This window comes from Aegilops tauschii, chromosome 6 (assembly GCF_002575655.3).
Source record: "Aegilops tauschii subsp. strangulata cultivar AL8/78 chromosome 6, Aet v6.0, whole genome shotgun sequence".
Classification (NCBI taxonomy): domain Eukaryota; kingdom Viridiplantae; phylum Streptophyta; class Magnoliopsida; order Poales; family Poaceae; genus Aegilops; species Aegilops tauschii.
Window position 1 is genome coordinate 436332078 of NC_053040.3, and position 9407 is coordinate 436341484.

A 9407-nucleotide genomic window follows, 5' to 3' on the forward strand; every position below is an offset into this window, starting at 1 on the left:
TCAACAAGTACCATCGGAGACACCTGTAGAGCACCTTTATAATCACCCAGTTATGTTGTGATGTTTGGTAGCACACAAAGTGTTCCTCCGGTAATCGGGAGTTGCATAATCTCATAGTCATAGGAACATGTATAAGTCATGAAGAAAGCAATAACAGTAAACTAAAACGATCAAGTGCTAAGCTAACGGAATGGGTCAAGTCAATCACATCATTCTCCTAAAGATGTGATCCCGTTCTTCAAATGACAACTCATGTCTATGGCTAGGAAACTTAACCATCTTTAATCAACGAGCTAGTCAAGTAGAGGCATACTAGTGACACTTTGTGTTGTCTATGTATTCACACATGTATTATGTTTCCGGTTAATACAATTCTAGCATGAATAATAAACATTTATCATGAAATAAGGAAATAAATAATAACTTTATTATTGCCTCTAGGGCATATTTCCTTCACTATGATCGTTTAGTTTATTGCTATTGCTTTCTTCATGACTTATACATGTTCCTATGACTATGAGATTATGCAACTCCTGAATACCGGAGGAACACTTAGTGTGCTATCAAATGTCACAACATAACTGGGTGATTATAAAGATGCTCTAGAGGTGTCTCCGATGGTGTTTGTTGAGTTGGCATAGATCGAGATTAGGATTTTTCACTCTGTGTTTCGGAGAGGTTGTAGCGATCCGACCTCAAACGGTCAAATCTGTGTGCATAAGTGTCATCGCTGGATCGGTAATTGTGACACACACAGTACTTGAAGGATTTATAACAGAGTGCAATCACACACTTATTACATCGAATGTCTCAAAAGAGAACTTATTACAATAATATGGCTTAAGGCCATCTAAATAAGATAACTTCGGAAGCATCGAAGGTAAATGAATCCATCAACTCCATCGGCATAGCTAAGCGCACGACAACGACCTAGCGCACCTTACTCTTCATCTGAAAAGTCTACAACATAATACGTTGCAGCCCGAAACGGGTCAGCACATGGAATATGCTGGCAAAATAACACTGTAGAGCAAGGAACAAGGTAAATGCTAACACTACATGCATATATGGCTGGTGGAGGCTCTATGGTTATCACTTTTTGCGTAAAGCCAGTTTTTCCCTACTGCAAAGGAATATATTTTTCTTAACTACAAAGTTGGTTGATAAACATTGAGAATGGAAACCCCATCTCAATCCCAATTAAATAGTAATTAACAACCCAACAAAATTAATTTAGAGTGTTGAGATCACATCGATAATTCAAGAAACCAGATACTCAAGATGTCCATAACCGGGGTCACGGCTAACCATGATTAGTTTGTACACTCTGCAGAGGTTTGCGCACTTTTTCCCACAAGACTCGATCTCCTCCGTTAAATTTCTCACACTGCATGATGTTTGAGAAACGGATGATCGAGACACAGTCTTTCCGAAGAGGTCCCCTTAACCGATAGATAGGCCGGTACACCTACAATCCCCTACATCTGCTAGCCCATCATGGAAAGGATTCCCACAACTTACTCAACTATGCCAGAGCCCATAATGGCTTGTGGCTACACACGGAAGTTTCTAGCATGAATGATTTTATGATCCCTTTGAGCCTGGGTGGCGAACCATAGATGATCACATGGGTACCCCGGGATCTCCTTGGACAACACTAGATTCCCCAGGTGCCCACAAACAATCCACACAGATGTGTGTTAAAGTAGCCACCTTAAATAAACCCTTAGTTCATAATAATACTGACAACTGTCATGAATCACTCAAACCAATCCACGTCTACGAGCATAGCATTGCAGTATAAGCATAACGTAGTAACTCCCAGGGTTTAAATAAAGGACAATGTGTTCTACCTCTTCAACTACTTCCCAATACCCACATGTTATCAGTCCTACTCATGCAATGTTTGAGGATTGAAACTAATGCATAAAAACTGGGTAATAAAGGGATATGATCAAAGTGTTACTTGTCTTCCTGACGATCTCAAAACCCTAGTGACTCGTAGTAGCACGCTTCGCACTCCGGAAATTCTATCGCAAACAAACAATAGCATACATAAGCACTCAAGCATAGATGCAAGGGTAAAACTCAGATGAGAAAGTCCAAACTGAAGTGCTTCGATTTGCAAAAAGAATCAATCAAATCGGAGCTACGAAACTCAAACTATGATCAAAAGAAGCTCGAGTTCAAATCTGCTTGAAACCAAATTTTAAATTGTCAAAATCATGTTCAAGTTGGTTAATTGGAAAGAGGGGTTCGAGACGAAGATTTTGGCATTGGTTTCATTGGATTTGGACGAACGGTTAAAAAGTAACGAGGGATTGAAGATCAGGACTAATCGGTGATAAAAATAATCGCGGATAGGTCCCTAGCCGAAAAAATAAAATAAAAAGAAAATACTAACGAACGAATGTTCGTTATCAGAGACGAACGGACGCGTTCGTGAACAGATGCGTTCGGGCGAACGTTCGCTAATTAGCGGAACCAAAAAAACCCGATCTAACCAGAAAAAAAAACTGGCGACGGCGGCAGTTTTTTACCGGTTCTCCGAAAAAGACCGGCGGCGGCGAGATCCGGCGGGGTGGGGCTCCGGCGGGGCTTGGGGAGGGGGCCGGCGCGAGCGGAGTCCGGCTCGGACTCCTGTTGGAGTCCGGCGGCGGCACGGCGGTGCGGCGCGGGGAGACGGTGGTGAGGAGAGAGGGGGCGGGAACTTTTTTAAAAAAAACCCGCCTAAAAACAAAAATCCTAATAAAAATATAAAAAATTCTAAAAAAAATCACCATCTGAATAAAATATTTAGAACAAAGTGAACATTTTTCTGGCCTAAAATGCAATTTTGAAAAACGCATATTTTTTCTAATTCAAATAAAATAGCAATAAAATTCCAAATAAAATATTTATTTGATTTTAACGTTTTTCCTCCAATATTCCCCTCTTATTTTGGAGAAGTCATTTTATCTCCACTCATTTATTTTAATATCGGAAATATTTCAGAGGAAAAATTATTAAAATCAAAATGATCCTCTTTTCAAATTTGAGAAAAATTCAAATACGAAAATAAATGAAATCCCCAACTCTCTCCGTGGGTTTTTGAGTTGCTTAGGAGTTCTAGGATCACAAACAAAATGCAAATAAAATATGATATGCATATGATGACCTATGTATAACATCCAAATTGAAAATTTGGGATGTTACAAACCTACCCCTCTTAAGATGAATCTCGCCCTCGAGATTCGGGTTGGCTAGAAAATAGGTGCGGGTGGTCTTTCCGTAGGTCTTCCTCTCGTTCCCATGTGGCTTCATCCTCGGTATGGTGGCTCCACTAAACTTTGCAAAACTTGATAACCTTGCTGCGCGTAATCGGCTGGCAAACTCGAGAATCTTGACGGGTTTCTCCTCGTAGGTCAGATCACTATCCAACTGAATTGCTTCCAGGGGCACTGTATCTCTTAGAGGAATATCAGCCATCTCTGCATGGCACTTCTTTAACTGGGAAACGTGAAACACATCATGAACTCCGGACAATCCTTCGGGTAACTCCAACTTGTAGGCCACTTCTCCCATACGTTCCAAAACTCGGTACGGTCCTACAAATCTCGGGGCTAACTTTCCCTTAACTCCAAATCGTTTAACTCCTCGCAGTGGTGACACGCGAAGATATGCTCTGTCTCTGATTTCATAGACTACCTCCTTGCGTTTGGAGTCTGCATAACTCTTCTGCCTGGACTGAGCTACCTTCAGTCTATCTCGGATCAACTTAACCTTCTCTTCAGACTCCTTGATCAGATCCGGTCCAAACAACTGGCGGTCTCCAACTTCATCCCACATCAACGGTGTCCTACACCTTCTCTCATACAAAGCTTCGAAAGGCGCCATCTTCAAACTAGCTTGATAACTATTGTTGTACGAGAACTCTGCGTAAGATAAATTATCATCCCAACTAGATCCATAATCTAATACATATGCTCTCAATATGTCGTCCAGAATCTATTTGACTCTCTCTGTCTGTCCATCCGTCTATGGATGAAAGGCTGTATTGAACTCTAGCCTGGTACCCAAAGTCTGGTGCAGCTGATTCCAAAACTTCGAGGTAAATTGTGTCCCTCTATCTGATACGATGGTCCTCGGAACTCCATGCAGACATACGATCCTGGTCATATATATCTTAGCCAACTTCGCACTCGTATAGGTGGTTTTCACTGGAATAAAGTGAGCCACTTTGGTCAAACGATCCACTACTACCCAGATAGAATCATATCCTGATCGGGTCCTGGGTAATCCGGTGATAAAATCCATGCCAAGCTTGTCCCACTTCCATTCGGGTATCGGCATAGGCTGCAATAATCTTGCTGGCTTCTGATGTTCTGCCTTCACTCTCTGACATACATCACACACGGCTACATACTCGGCAATATCCTTCTTCATACCAGTCCACCAGAAACGCTCCTTCAAATCCAAATACATCTTGGTGTTTCCGGGGTGTATCGAGTATGGCGAGTCATGAGCTTCCTGAAGTATTATCTTCCTGATATCTGCATTATTGGGCATATAAACACGATCCTCAAACCATAAAGTTTCGTGCTCATCTTCTCCAAAACCCTTGGCTTTTCCTTTACTCATTTTCTCCTTTATCTCAGCAATTTGTTTGCCATCCTTCTGAGCTTCTCGAATCTTCCCAATAATGTTGACTAAACCTCCATTACTGCGACAAAACCTCTTGGAACTATCTCCAAACGAAGTTCCTTGAGATCGTCAACTAACTCCTGCGGTAATCCTCCGCTTACGAGGGTATTGACATAACTCTTTCGGCTCAAAGCGTCTGCTACGACATTGGCCTTTCCTGGATGATAATGCAGCTTCATATCATAATCCTTTATAAGCTCCAACCATCTCCTCTGCCTTAGATTTAGCTCCTTCTGAGTGAAAATGTACTTCAAACTCTTATGATCCGTGTACACATCGCAGTGGTTTCCAATAAGAAAATGTCTCCAGGTCTTGAGCGCATGCACTATGGCTGCTAGCTCCAAATCATGAGTGGCATAATTCAACTCATGTGGTCGAAGCTGTCGTGAGGCATATGAAACAACTCTTCCGTCCTACATAAGTACTCCTCCAAGTCCTAAGAGAGAAGCATCGCAATACACTTGGAAATCCTTGCGTATATCTGGAAGAATCAGCACTGGGGCTGTAACCAAATGTTTCTTCAACTCCTGAAAACTGGCCTCACATTCATCCGTCCATTTAAACTTAGTGTCCTTTTTCAACAACTTCGTCATAGGCTTCGCAATCTTGGAAATTTTCTCAATGAATTTCCAATAATATCCTGCGAGTCCAAGAAAACTGCGGATCTCTCCTACTGAGGTGGGTGACAGCTAATCAGTGACTGACTGAACCTTGGTAGGGTCTACTGCTATACCTTCTCCTGATATAACATGTCCAAGAAATCCAACTTCTTTCAACCAAAACTCACATTTGCTGAACTTGGCATATAGCTGATGTTCCCTGAGCTTCTCGAGAACTAAACGCAAATGCTCCTTGTGTTCCTCTTCATTCTTCGAGTATACCAAAATATCATCAATGAACACCACGACAAACTTGTCCAAAAACTCCATGAACACTTTATTCATCATACTCATGAAATAGGCAGGGGCATTTGTCAATCCAAATGACATAACCGTGTACTCATATAGCCCGTACCTTGTGGTGAAAGCTGTCTTGGGTATATCCTGTTCTCGGATCTTCAGCTGGTGGTATCCTGATCGCAGATCGATCTTGGAAAATACTTTAGCTCCTTGCAGCTGGTCAAACAAATCGTTGATCATCGGTAGTGGGTACTTGTTCTTGATCGTCACTTCATTCAATGCACGATAATCAACAACCATTCTCAAGGATCCATCCTTCTTCTCAACCAAGAGCACTGGGGCTCCCCACAGTGACGAACTTCATCGAATGTAACCTTTCTCCAATAACTCCTTAATCTGCTTCTTAATTTCCTCCAGATCATTTAAGGGCATCCGGTATGGTCTCTTTGATATCTGTCCGGTGCCTGGCAACAGCTCTATCAAAAACTCAATGTCTCAATCCGGCGACATGCCTGGTAGTTCCTCTGGGAATACATCCGGGTAATCCTTCACTACAGACACTTCTTCCTGAACAACTCCTGAGAGAGAATACACTTGGGTCCTCTTCGGCGCATGCCGTGACACATACTTAATCCGTTTACCCTCTGGGGTGGTGAGCAGAATTGACTTACTAGCGCAATCGATGTTGCCTCCATACATCAATAGCCAATCCATGCCTAGAATCACAACCAATCCTTGTGACTCCAGAATTATTAGGTCTGAGGGGAAAACATGCCTACCTATGGTCAATGGCATCTGAAAACATCCTTGGCTTGCCATATACTCCGCTCCTGGCGAGCTTACTAGCATAGGTTTCTTAAGAACTTTGGTGGGCAACTTATACTTATCCACAAACCCCCTCAAAATGTATGAATGCGATGCACCAGTATCAAAAAGAACGATTGCAATAAATGACTTAACCAAAAACTTACCTATAACTGCATCTGGCTGCTATTTAACCTCCTCCACGTTAACGTGGTTCACCTGTCCCCTGTTGAAAGGGTTGGGCTTTGTCATGACCGGTTTTCCAATAAAAATATTTATTGAGAAACCGATCCCTTTTACGGACCAGTAGAGAAGAATCCTTCTCACTGGTAGACAAATTCTTGATCACAGAAGAAAGACCAGGAGTACTAAATATAATACAAGGTTGAGCGGAGGCTGCTCAACAATTTATTACAAGCACGCCGATATTACACATAAAGGCGGATAGGGTGGCATAACTACTGGTTCACACTAAAAACGGTGGTGGATATGTCACAGTGAAGTGGGTGACATGACTCCTAAATCTTACAGCTCATCGAGCGCTGGAGTGAGGCTCGAGGATTTTTATTGTGGGTGGCGGAAGCGTGTATAATACAAGTGACCAGTATCCAGGATCGCACGGGACTGACTGGGACTCCTCTAGGCGTCGGACTCACTATCAAACTCTTCATCCATGAGATCGCCTTCGTCAACATCTGGCCAAATCAACAAGCCAGGTGAGTACTATGAAAGTACTCGCAAGACAGTTCGGACATAAGATATAACAAATGTAAACATGATGCATATGAACAGATTAATAGAGCGCACTCAGACCATGAGATAGCCATGCATGGGAAGAAAAAAGGGAAGTCGGGCGGTAGTCCTCCCGAAATCCCAAAGTAATACTGAAGGCCAATCAAGTGTCTGAATGACTCCTCGAAAGGATACAATTGAAATAACAATGCCGCAGTCGGGCGTCAAGGCGACACCACATAAAGGGCTTATAATGGAATATAAATGACAGTGCGTGCCACAGTCGGACGTCTGAGCGACATCACGTAAAGGGCTTATATCAAAAGTAAATGACGAGCGTGCCACAGTCGGACGTCTGAGCGACATCACATAAAGGGCTTATATTGAAAGTAAATGACAAGAGTGCCACAGTCGGACGTCTGAGCGACATCACATAAAGGGCTTACATTTCATAACTTAATATTTCAGTAGCTCATGAATTTAAATCATTTCAAGGGAATATTCAGGTACGAAAAAAATGAAGGGTTAGTCCATCCACAGGAATAACGTTCAACCGGGTTTTACCACTCAAGCCTGTTCACCGGGGATTTACCACGGAGACTGACATAGAGACTGACATGGATATGGATATACCGGCCATGGTCCTTGACCATGGACACGATGACTCGGAAGGATTTGACTCTGCAGAGTTTGTACTATTTAACCACAGCCAACGGATTTCGGTAGTCACAAGGGACTAGTTCCGTTTACGGTGTTTTAGGAGAAACACATCTAACCAGTACACACCCATTCAACATTCCGATGCCAGGAATCACCCTCGGCAACGTTCAAGAAAAACTTTGAGATGGGGAGGCTACAACTTCGCGTAGCATGGGATCAAATTTATATCGCGCGCTCTAAGGGGTGCCCCCCTCTCGGTCCCAACCGGAAACACCCATGCCCCCTGACCGGATGACTGGCTTTAATCCAGGGCCATGGAACCCTCATCCCAGCCCCTCTATTTGGTGTGTACAAGGAAAGAGGTTAGCAACATACTAAACTGTATTCTTTGCAGAAAACATGTGGCAGCACGAAAGGGGAAGAACGGTAACGTGGCTCAGTCCATGTTAACGTCGGAGTTTACCGGATGACGTAAGACTGGCATGCTACAACAATACCATCTTACTACCTTTCATGTCACCACATGATCAGGTCATCTCTCATCAAAGATCACAGTAACTTCGAAACACACGGTTAGTTGCCTTGCATGCAACGTATTACTCACCGATACTCATATGCCATGCACAAACCATTCAAGCAAACATGCAAAACACCTATCATATCAAAGGTTCAAACATGCTTGCCTGGTTCGGAGAAGTCGGAGTCTAGCTCGGCGAAGTTCGCGGCTCCGTCACCTCCTCCGGAACCTACGGTATAACGAAACCGTATACTAACGTGAAAATCGTTGCGTGCATAAAAAAATTGTTCCAAATTTTTTCCAAATAAATACTATAAAAAACTAGACAAAAATATAAGACTGGCAGAAAAAGAATCAATCAAAAAGCATCTTTTATTTAAAAGATATAAGGGTTTTAGTCCAAGGACTGATCTGTGATGAAACAGAAAAGATCCAGGGACTTGTTTGAGAAAACAGAAAACGGTTCGGTAGAAAATACGTTAGCCCAAGGGGAAAACACATTTTGCCCGAAGGCGCTTTCAGAAAACGGTTCGAGGGGGAAAGAAGAGAGGCTGACGGGGGGGTCCCACCCGTCAGGTTCAAAACTCCCAACGGAGCTCGCCGACGCCCGAAGGCTGCGGTGGTCGCCGGCGTTGAACCACGGCGAGGCAGAGAGATCGGAGGGTACCAACAGGTTCAGGGTGATCTTCCGCGTCGGTGGGTGGTGGACTTGGCCGTCGGAGAGCACCACGTCGACGGCGACACTTTCTCCGGCGGACGGTGGTTCGGGCGATGGTGGAGTACTCCGGTGGGTGCTGCAAACTCCAAATTGACGCGCGGGTCAGAAGAGTGGGTGTACTAGGAGGTTACTGGCAAGAGCTGAGGGGTAGGGGTGTACGCACGGGGGTGAATCGAGCTGGGTCCCGAAGCGGGTCGAGGCGGCCGGAGTTGGGGAAGAAGACTCCCTCGGGGCTGCCCAGTGGCTTGGCATGGTACTGGTGGTGTGCACAGGTGGTGCGGGTTCGGGTTCGAGCTTGGGACCTCCTTTTATAGGCGATCCGAGGGGGTGGCCGTGAACGGGATAGCTCCGGCGAGCAATTACGGTGAGGCAGAGGTTGGGCAGGGGGTTTAGG